This window comes from Chelonia mydas, chromosome 9, assembly GCF_015237465.2.
Source record: "Chelonia mydas isolate rCheMyd1 chromosome 9, rCheMyd1.pri.v2, whole genome shotgun sequence".
In the NCBI taxonomy this organism is placed as follows: domain Eukaryota; kingdom Metazoa; phylum Chordata; order Testudines; family Cheloniidae; genus Chelonia; species Chelonia mydas.
Genome location: NC_057855.1, coordinates 28,602,228 through 28,611,865, shown reverse-complemented (window position 1 = coordinate 28,611,865; position 9,638 = coordinate 28,602,228). Strand labels below are relative to the sequence as shown.

The window sequence follows — 9,638 nt, the reverse complement described above, 5'->3', positions numbered from 1 at the left end:
TTCAAAAGGCCCAATCCAAAGCCCATTGAGGTCAATGGAAAGACTCCTATTAATTTCAATGGGCTTTGGATCAGGCTCTAAATCCACAATTCATTTTTTTGATTTAGCTCTCACACACACATTCCCTCTTCAATAGGGTGACCAGACAGAAAATGTGAAAAATCAGGACGGAGTGGGGGGTAATAGGAGCCTATATAAGAAAAAGATCAAAAAATCAGGACTGTCCCTATAAAATCGGGACATCTGGTCACCCTTCTCTTCAATGACTATTACGTTATTTAAAAACACCACGATCTAATGAAGCAATTTACTCCTACTTGCTGGGGGGAGGAGGCGAAGAGAGGGAGAGAGGTTTTGTTACTTCTCTTTAAATACTTGCGAGGCACTCAAACAAGATGGGGATGTACACCATATGAAAACTTAGACAGTTTGAAAAGCATTTTAGACATATGGGAACTTTTATATCTATCTATCAAAAAATTAATTACATGTTCTCTGAAGCAAAACTTGTTTAAAACCTAATTCAACAGGATTTAAGTACTGTGGTCACCATTTTGTTCCTACCCAGAGTGGGAACAAATGTGTTGATAGCCAGCCTAAGTCCTATTAAGATATGCAGTAGTAAGCATCTGAATCAAAGCATTCTGTAAATAAGCCTTATTTTAAAAAAAATTAAAAAGTGCGCCTCCTCCATAATCATGTAGCAGTTATAAAAAAAAAATTAAGTTTCTCAAGCAGATCTCTTTAGAAATGGTTATTTTGTTGCTTTTTCTCTTTTTAAAGTCCCAGTTGTCAGAGTACATGGAAGTGTCCAGAAGCATGGAAATGGATAACTTCAAGAGAAACTGAGAAAAGATATTAGGGCCACAGTATTTTACATAAATAAAATGTGGGCAATAGAGGATGATATTAGTATTGCAAAGTACAGAATAAACTACAAAAATATTTTAAATTATTTACCTTTCTAGTTCAGCACAAATGTCCTATAGCCAATTATCATGAGATATTGCCTGGAAATTAACCAGTCATGTTGTGTTTCTGTCTCTAGATTTACAATTAGTAATGCTATTAATGTGGTTCCTGTACTTAGCGTTACTAATTATATTGCTATGAACTAATGGTGGTAAAAATAGCAATAGCCATCAACTACCAATTAATGCTTAATGAGAGCGTATAAACCCTGGCATTGTAATGAATTTCCAAATTATTGTTTCTTATGTTACTCTTGAAATCATGCAAACATGGGTGCAGCCAGTGAACTAAGGCAGTGATTGAAAGTGTATTTATCACATCACTTTAGACACACACAAAGAAATGGAACAAGAACAAAGATCTCTTGGAGAGACTATACCTATTACCTTGCAAGCACTTAGATACAAAATGTACATTTTTAAATGGGATGTCTCAGATTCTGAGGAAACTGAGGGACAACTATGTTGTTTAAGAGTTTGACAGTTTAGGACACAAGAGGGCAGGAACAACCACACACAGATTCATAGATTATCAGTTCAGAAGGGACTATTGTGATCATCTAGTCCAGTGGGAGCCGCGATCGGCCGAACCTGCGGACGCGGCAGGTAAACAAACCGGCCTGGCCCGCCAGGGGCTTTCCCTGAACAAGCGGCGTCCCAAGTTTGGGAAACACTGGTCTAGAGCTATCAATTTTTACTACAGGCAGGTCTTTAAAAAGAAAAAAAGTCATGACATTTAGATAAAATAGGTTTTGTCAGTTTCAAGTGATGTGCTGCAATACAATTACTGGATTAGCATATTCATAGTTTGGTTCAAAGAACTATAATATTTGCATTTCTTTCATACTTTTTATAGTACAATATACCCGAGGTAATTAATCTTTAATACTGGATAACAGACCATAGAAAAAATGGGAAAATGCTATATGTAACCCTATTTAAAAAGCAACCTAATCAATAAGCCTTCACATGGCCCAAGTTCTATTAAGTATGTATGTACGTACGTACATACATATGTACGTACATGTGTTTATATATACACACACAGAATCTGATGCCAGATTGTCTCATCAATATGAAGCTATTTATATCTCCATGATAAAATGATTATGGATTGACTTAAAATGCTCCTAAAATGTATAAAATGACAGAATACCTTGTTAACTGAATCTTTAAATCTACTTAAAGTGTTGTCATTCAAGATATATTGCAGGCTTTACATTGTGATCATTTCTGAGATTTGAACGAGTATTGCTTAGTAGATCATCCTAAAAGCAGAGTAGAATTGAACTATTTCCCCTGCTATTCAACCGGGGAAAATAAGATCCTCAGATTTGTAGATTTATTCCCTCTCCTGTGGTAGATATGCTCATTGTTGTGAATTTGAATGTGCTAACCACTGTTACAATGAAGCATGAAAGCCATGAGCAAAGACAGATGAAAAATGTGAGCTCCTAAACCAGATGGAAGTTTACATTTTCAGTCAGCATTAAATCCAGTGGAGCTCTTGAAATGAAAGATGACATTCAGGACTGAATCCCTGCTGCATGATCTCATTCTGAATGTGGTTTCTGGGGGACAGATGAGGTGAGATCAGTGCCTGAATGGTACTGCATTGGAGACAAAGAGAAGGGGAATGAGTGCATGGACTAGCACTGATGGTCTTTGTTTTCTCTTTCTAGCGTGGAAAAGAGAAAGCAAGGAAATGGGAAGCATGAAGCTGCAAAGTTGTTTTGTGTTTTTTCATTTATTTCATTAGCAAAATCTCTGCAGGATCACATGTAAAAAAGACTGAAAATTAAACCTCAAGTCAGCACTTACGTCATCTACTTTTTCCCAAAAAGACTTGGACTTACTAAAGGCAAAATGTTCTTCTGCTGTCCTCACTATTATTAACTGTTATCATCATCCCTGAATATTGGTATGGAGGCAGCACTGCTCTAAGTGCTGTATACACGTACAACAATCACAGTCCCTGCCCCAAAGAGTTTCTAGTCTGCACTTGTTCCATGGGCAGAACTTCCATGGGTGTCAGGCAGAGCTCTGCAAAGACAGCACATTCAGCCAGATTGTCTAATGACATCTGGCTCCTTTGCACGGCTCAGGGACCACAATCTGACTGCCAGTTTCCAACAGCGAATTCCCCTGGTACAAGGAAACTCTCCTTGAAGTAACTGCTGGATCTGGGACTGTGATTGTGGATCTTCCCTCACAACTTGGGAGCATGTCAGAGAGGAGGGGAAGGGCCTGGTGGAGCTCCGCTCTGTTACACCAATCTTCCATTGGCATGGAGTTCATGAGGACCCAACAGCAGCTTAGTGGCATTGTGAGCTATAACCAGCTCTCTGACACTTCCTGCAAGAGCAGTGTACATGGATCTTAGTGTAACTATGAGTCAGCCCTGTACCTCCAAATACTGTATGCCCAGCTTGGTAAGCAGCATGCCTGGTGTGTTACATCAATGCCTTTCCCTGGGGAATATTCTCCCAAGTGTGCAATTGCTTACAGAACAATGTAGTGTTGCCTGTCTTTGTTCACTGAACCCCACTCTCTGCTTTGATCAGAAAGAAATCCCACATATCTCTCTAGCTGTGCTATACAGATATCAGGAACACATGCTGGGGTAATTGCAAAAAGGCAACAGTTACCACTGGGAATATATTCCATGTTTCCCATGCCATTTTGCCTGTCTCTGCAAAGAATAGGAGATGGTGTTGTTACATATTATGAAGGCGTTGAACACTGGTAAGATCTTTAATTTACCTATGTTGCAATAGCATCTGCTGTAAGATATTCTAAATGTTTGCTATGCCCAAATGCTAGTCATACTTCTGTTGCTGGAATAAACTGCATCTGAGACACCAAGAGTCCTACAATATCAATGTTTTGGGCCTGATTTCTGACATCCACGGAAGGCAGCAGCAAACACTGAAAACTGTGTTCCTTCCTGGTGAGAAAAGTATCTTGATTGCAATGTATAGACAATTCTTTACTCTTCACTTGAATCCAAGCCACTCGTTCCACCAAAAGAGTTATGTTTTATTGCTGTCTACACTCAAATATAGTAGCTTCATACCATTCTCAGTGATCTTGATATTTGAAACTACCTTTATGTCAAGATAGGCGGTCTCATTCCTTTGCAACAATTTTCAGTCTGTCTAAAGAATAAATATCCCAGACAATATGAAGCCAAATTACTCACTTTGTCCCGATAGATGGTAGAAAGATAAGGTGTCAGTGTAATCATGAAATGTCTTTTCAGTATTTGAACTCCTGTGGTACCATCCGGTAAACATTCATTCACTCTGGAGCGTCTTTTGAAACATTAGAGTGATACTCTTGATTCCCAAGGTCATTTTTGTGCTGTCTCACGTTTCCCCATCTGTTACAGTGATTTGGCCATCACCAATAATGATGTCTCAAGGAATCTTCCAATTGTTATCCTGGCATCAACACGGTATGTTCACTCATACAATAAAGTGCTCATTTTGCAATGCTGCATTTTGGTCTGAATTCTTTGCACTTTTTTATGGTGAAGTAGATTTCCCTTAGTAAATGAGTGTCTCCTTAAAAAATTAAATTATTTTTGATATTTAACGCACTGCAGTCACCTAACACATAAGGATTCTCAATCAAACTCACAGCATCAACCTCTCCTTTAAACAAAGCATCAACTTACTTCTCTATTCTGGATTCATGGTGGGAAGAGCAGACTTTATCTTATGTACTACAAAGGATCCAAAGTAGGACTGATGGTATACATCTGGGAAATTCTAGGGACACATGCTGGGATTCTGGAAACAGCAAGGAAAACAGATTGCAGATGTGGACTGACAACCACTGGGGATAGTTTACATGGTTCAGGGCAAATATCCAAAGAATGGGTTACATAACTACATACAGGGTCAAACTCCATAAGCGTGTGGTATTCACTGCTGGGCACCATGTTAAGCCACGTCTCATTCTCTGAGATCAAAGTACAAATTTTCAGATTTAACCACTCCATTATGAAAGGCTACACTCCCTTGTTAAGTAATTGAATGGTACAGAGATCTCAAACCTGAAAATCTCAGGCTTACTTTTTGGAAATGTACAATTAGTGTATTTTTAATGGTCCTTGGAATACATGCTGTATGCAGATAAACATTTTTACATCAAATGTATTAAATTACTAAGTATTGCTATTATTTTCCTACATTTTTTATTAACAGATCTGTTCAGGTTTATACATTCTTCTTTGCTTTCTTCATCTTCTCTTTCCTCTCACTTATCTTTCTCTTGTTGCTTATTTTTCTATTTATTGTCCAATGTCAATGTTGAGTCATGCTTGTATGAATATTCTTATAATCCGCTGGCACCTATTATGGAGTAGGCTCTCTCAACACACACACAAAGATCAAACTCCTTTCCTCACCAAGCTCATAACTTAAGAACACAGGCAACATACGGATGCTGGGAAAGGAGGATCTGTTTGTGATCATATCTCATAAAAAGCAAAAACATTGTTCATGCAAAAAGAAAGTTAGGGTTAAAAAAAGAAAGTCTTGTAGCATGTTCAAAAATGGTAAGCGTTTTCATTAATCTAATGTCCTCTGGGATTCATTCCATAAACCCCTAAATCCCAAATCTCCCATTCACATGCTTCATCCTGCATTTTATTTTTTGCCCTGCATTGTCCCAGAAGCATGGATCTACCTTGGTGTTTCATGGAGATATGATTGAGTATGTAACTATGTGTCATGATCTGTATTTGCTCATCATTGGGAATGAGTTCACAATCTGGCCCTAAGTAAACACATTTTCACAAGTATTTTGCAATTTGGCCTTGATTATTTTTCTAAACATAAATGGTTAGATCCTAAGTGCTGCCCATAAAGGGGCTCTAAAAGCCCTGGTTCCAACCAGAGGAGGAAGCACTGCTGAAGACAACCTTAAGGCTGCTACCCAAGGTCCCCTTCACAAGCCCTGACAGAGAAGTTATAAGGAGTCAGGCCTGGGAACAGGAAAAGCATGTCTGAGATGGGCAACAGCAAGCACATCTGTGAATATTTCAGGCATCGCTGTGGCCTGTAGGGCAGACCAAAAATGTTGTTGTTACTTTCACATGCCAACAGGGTTGTCTAAGTTATGCCAGGATCTCTCCAGTCCTGGGAACAACTCAGGATTGGGAGGGCCCAAAAGGTATCTTGAAGCCACGTAAGACCCCATTCCTGTTGTGCTGCAAGTTTTATGATGTGCCTCTTAGAGAAGCACCCACAGAATCTCATGCAAAAATCTAGTAGAGCATGTGTAACCCATACCACCTAGTTGTTGGTTTTCATAGGAAGACAGCAGCCTATTACTACTGTTACAATATAAGGACATTACTTGTTTATCCCCAGTGGTTCAAACCTGTCCTCACCGCCCAGGGCAGTGGGAGTTTGTCATTGTTCATGAGCTAGTACAACCTGAGCCAACAGAAAAATATAAAGCGAGAAAGCTTTCTTGGGAGGTGGGTCTGGATAGCCAATCATTTCTTAAGAAAACACAAGAATGAGGACAACTTGTTGGCCATTGCAAGGGAAGTGTTAGTCACTTTCACCATTTCTTTCTTTCATCACACTTGGTGAGAGCTCCAGACTGCACCGAGTCAGACAAGATATATTGACCAAGTGGAATTCCTATATATGCTTGAATTACTCTTTTTAAAAAAAACCCAGCCATTGATAAGCTTGAAAAGTTACAGAAAACTGACTTGGGAACAAACTGTAATTAGTATTCTCTTATGAGCAGATCCTGTACCATCCGGAGACTTGATGAGAAGCCTTGCAAGAGGTAAGCCATCAAAGGGCTAGTCTGGCCCACATCAGTTTGAATTTGCCTTTTCCAATTGAAAAATAAGTGTGCTTCATGCAATAAGAACTGCCATGCTGGTCATACAAATGGTCCATCTAGCCCAGTACCCTGACTCCGCCAGTGACTAGTACCAGAGTGTCAGGGGGAGCGTACAGAACATTGCAGTTGGAGTGATCCACCCAGTCTTACCCTCCCAGCTCCTGGCAGTTAGAGGCTTAGGGTAGCCCGAGGCATCAGGTTGCATCCTTGACCATCTTGGCTAATAGCCACTGATGGATGTACTCTTCCATGAACTAATCTAGTTCTTTTTTGAACCCAGTTATACTCTTGGCCTTCACAACATCCCATGGCAACGAGTTCCACATATTTACTGTGCAGTGTATGAAAAAGTACTTCCTCACATTTGTATTAAATCTGCAGCCTATTAATTTCATTGGCTGAAATTTTGGTTTTCGTATGGGGTGACAGGATAAATAACACTTCTTGTGGCAGGGCCCACTTTCTTCTGCCCCTGCTCAAGTCCACAAACAGCTCAGAGACCTTTATGATGGTAAAACACCCAGTGCAGTTTATTTACAATGTTGGTTTCCACCACCCTTGCACATTATACAACCTCGCTTCTACTGTCTTAAGGCGGGGGGGGGGGGGGGGGGGGGTCCTCAGCTCCTTTGGCAAGCAGGGAAGAGAAACCTCTCTGTCCTCTCTGTCTGCTTGCCTCCTCCTACTTCCTTCCTGTGCCTTTTCATATCCTCTGCCTAGTGGCTTAATTAGCCTCCCAGCTCTCCGCCACCCAATTAGGCACAACTCTTCATAACAACGTCTGTTCTGCAGTATTTAACTGGAGCTGCAGTGACTGGAGTGCAGGCTCAGCTGTTGTTGCCCAGCACTCTGTCACACTTCTCTATTCACTTTTTTCACACTTAACATGATTTTATAAACCTCTGTCATATCCCCCCTTAATCATCTCTTTTCTAAGATCAACAACCCTAACATTTTTAGTATCCCCTCATATGGAAGCTGTTCCATACCCTTGATCATCTTTGTTGCCCTTCTCTGACTCTTCTCCTGTTACATTATATCCTTTTTGAGATGGGGTGACCAGAATTGAACATAGTATTCAAGGTGCAGGCACACCATAGGTTTATATACTATGATATTTTCTATCCTTTTCCTAGTAATTACCTAAGTTCTGGTTCCTAACATTGTTAACTTTTTTGACCACAGCTACCCATTGGGCAGTAGTTTCCAGAGAACTATCCATAGTGACTCCAAGATCTCTTTCTAATTTAGAACCCATCATTATATATTTGTAGTTGGGATTATTTTTTTCCAATATGCATTACTTTGCACTTATCAACACTGAATTTCATCTGCCATTTTGTTGCCCAGTCACACAGTTTTGTAAGATCCTTTTGCATCTCTTTGCAGTTTGCTTTAGACTTAACGATCTTAATAATTTTGTATCCTCTGCAAACCTTGTCATTTCACCGTTCACTCCCTTTTCCAGATCACTAATGAATATGCTGAACAGCACAAGTCCCATTACAGATCTTTAGGGGACCCCAGTGTTTACTTCTCTCCATTGTGAAAACTGACCATTTATTCCTAGCCTTTGTTTCCAATCTTTCAACCAGTTACCTTCCCTTTTAACCCATGACTTCCTTAAAAGCCTGTTGGTGAGGGACCTTGGTAAAGGCTTTCTGACAATCCAAGTGCCTATAATTAACTGGTTCACCCTTATCCACATGCTTGTTGACTCCCTCAAAGACACCTAATAGATTCATAAGGCATGACTTCCCTTTTCAAAAGCCAAGGTGACTCTTTCCCAACAAATTATGTTTATGTATGTGTCTGATAAATCTGTTCTTTGCTATAGTTTCTACCAATATGCCTGGTACTGAAGTTAGGCTCACTGACCTGTAATTGCCAGGACTGCCTCTCAAGCCCTTTTTAAAAATTGGCGCTACATTAGTGACTTTTAAGTCAGATGGGACAGATGTTTTGAAGAGGAGTATGCTGCTGTGGTGCATTCACTGATGGTCAGTATACTGGTGGCTGAAAGAGAAGTACACAAGGTACAGTCAAGGATAATAGGAATAAACTCTACATTTTTAAAAGCTTGATACAAATGGTTCATGATAAATGCAGGCATAATAAACCCTCCAACCAGTTATCTGCGTAATACTCAATCTGAAATCAGAACAGATCAGAACTACAGATGGCCAGGTGAAATATACACAATGAGATCTGTCTGCCCATTTTTGGCAGCTACACTCTTAGCTCTTTTTAGTGTCTTAGCATAAGCACAGGGCATATTGCACTATATAAGTACAACTACAGAGCACTATTTGCAGAACAAGTGCATGTCTCAGGTTTTATATTCAGGTTCAAAAACTGTATGGAGAGATGTTCATTTAAAGTGTTACAAGGTGTAATAACTTACCAACACAAGGTGGTGCTCTGTTCTTATGAAACAGCTATAAGTCTGGCTTGCATGTTGAAAGCAAAGGTCAAACATTTCTAGAACTTTGACCAGTTTTTCGGTTTGTGACTCTCTCTCTCTCTCCCTCTCTGAGTTGCCTTTTGATACCAGCTGGATGTCATCAGGACCCTGGCTTTCAGTTGGAAGGGAACACCACAAACAGCTTTGTAGGAGGCTGCTGAATAATCCATTTAGTGGATTGATATCAAGGAGTAACTGGAAAACACAGTCTATACTATCAGAAACCATCTGAATGAGATCTTCACACTTCTCCTGGTCCCCACTATGGGAGTCTAAAATTTAATTTTATCCCAAAGCCTGAGTTTCACAACAGAAGAACAGTGTGGCTG

The 9,638-nt window shown here is 39.9% G+C and overlaps 1 long non-coding RNA gene across 1 annotated transcript; it reads right to left on the bottom strand.

The window, feature by feature from the left end:
• Nucleotides 1-2,714: 2,714 nt before the first annotated feature.
• LOC122461721 lies at nt 2,715-9,422 on the bottom strand. Its single transcript, XR_006283841.1, has 3 exons — nt 9,250-9,422; nt 8,724-8,861; nt 2,715-4,537 (listed from the first exon to the last, which is right to left on the bottom strand). It is a non-coding gene; the product is annotated as an uncharacterized LOC122461721 (long non-coding RNA).
• Nucleotides 9,423-9,638: the final 216 nt, after the last annotated feature.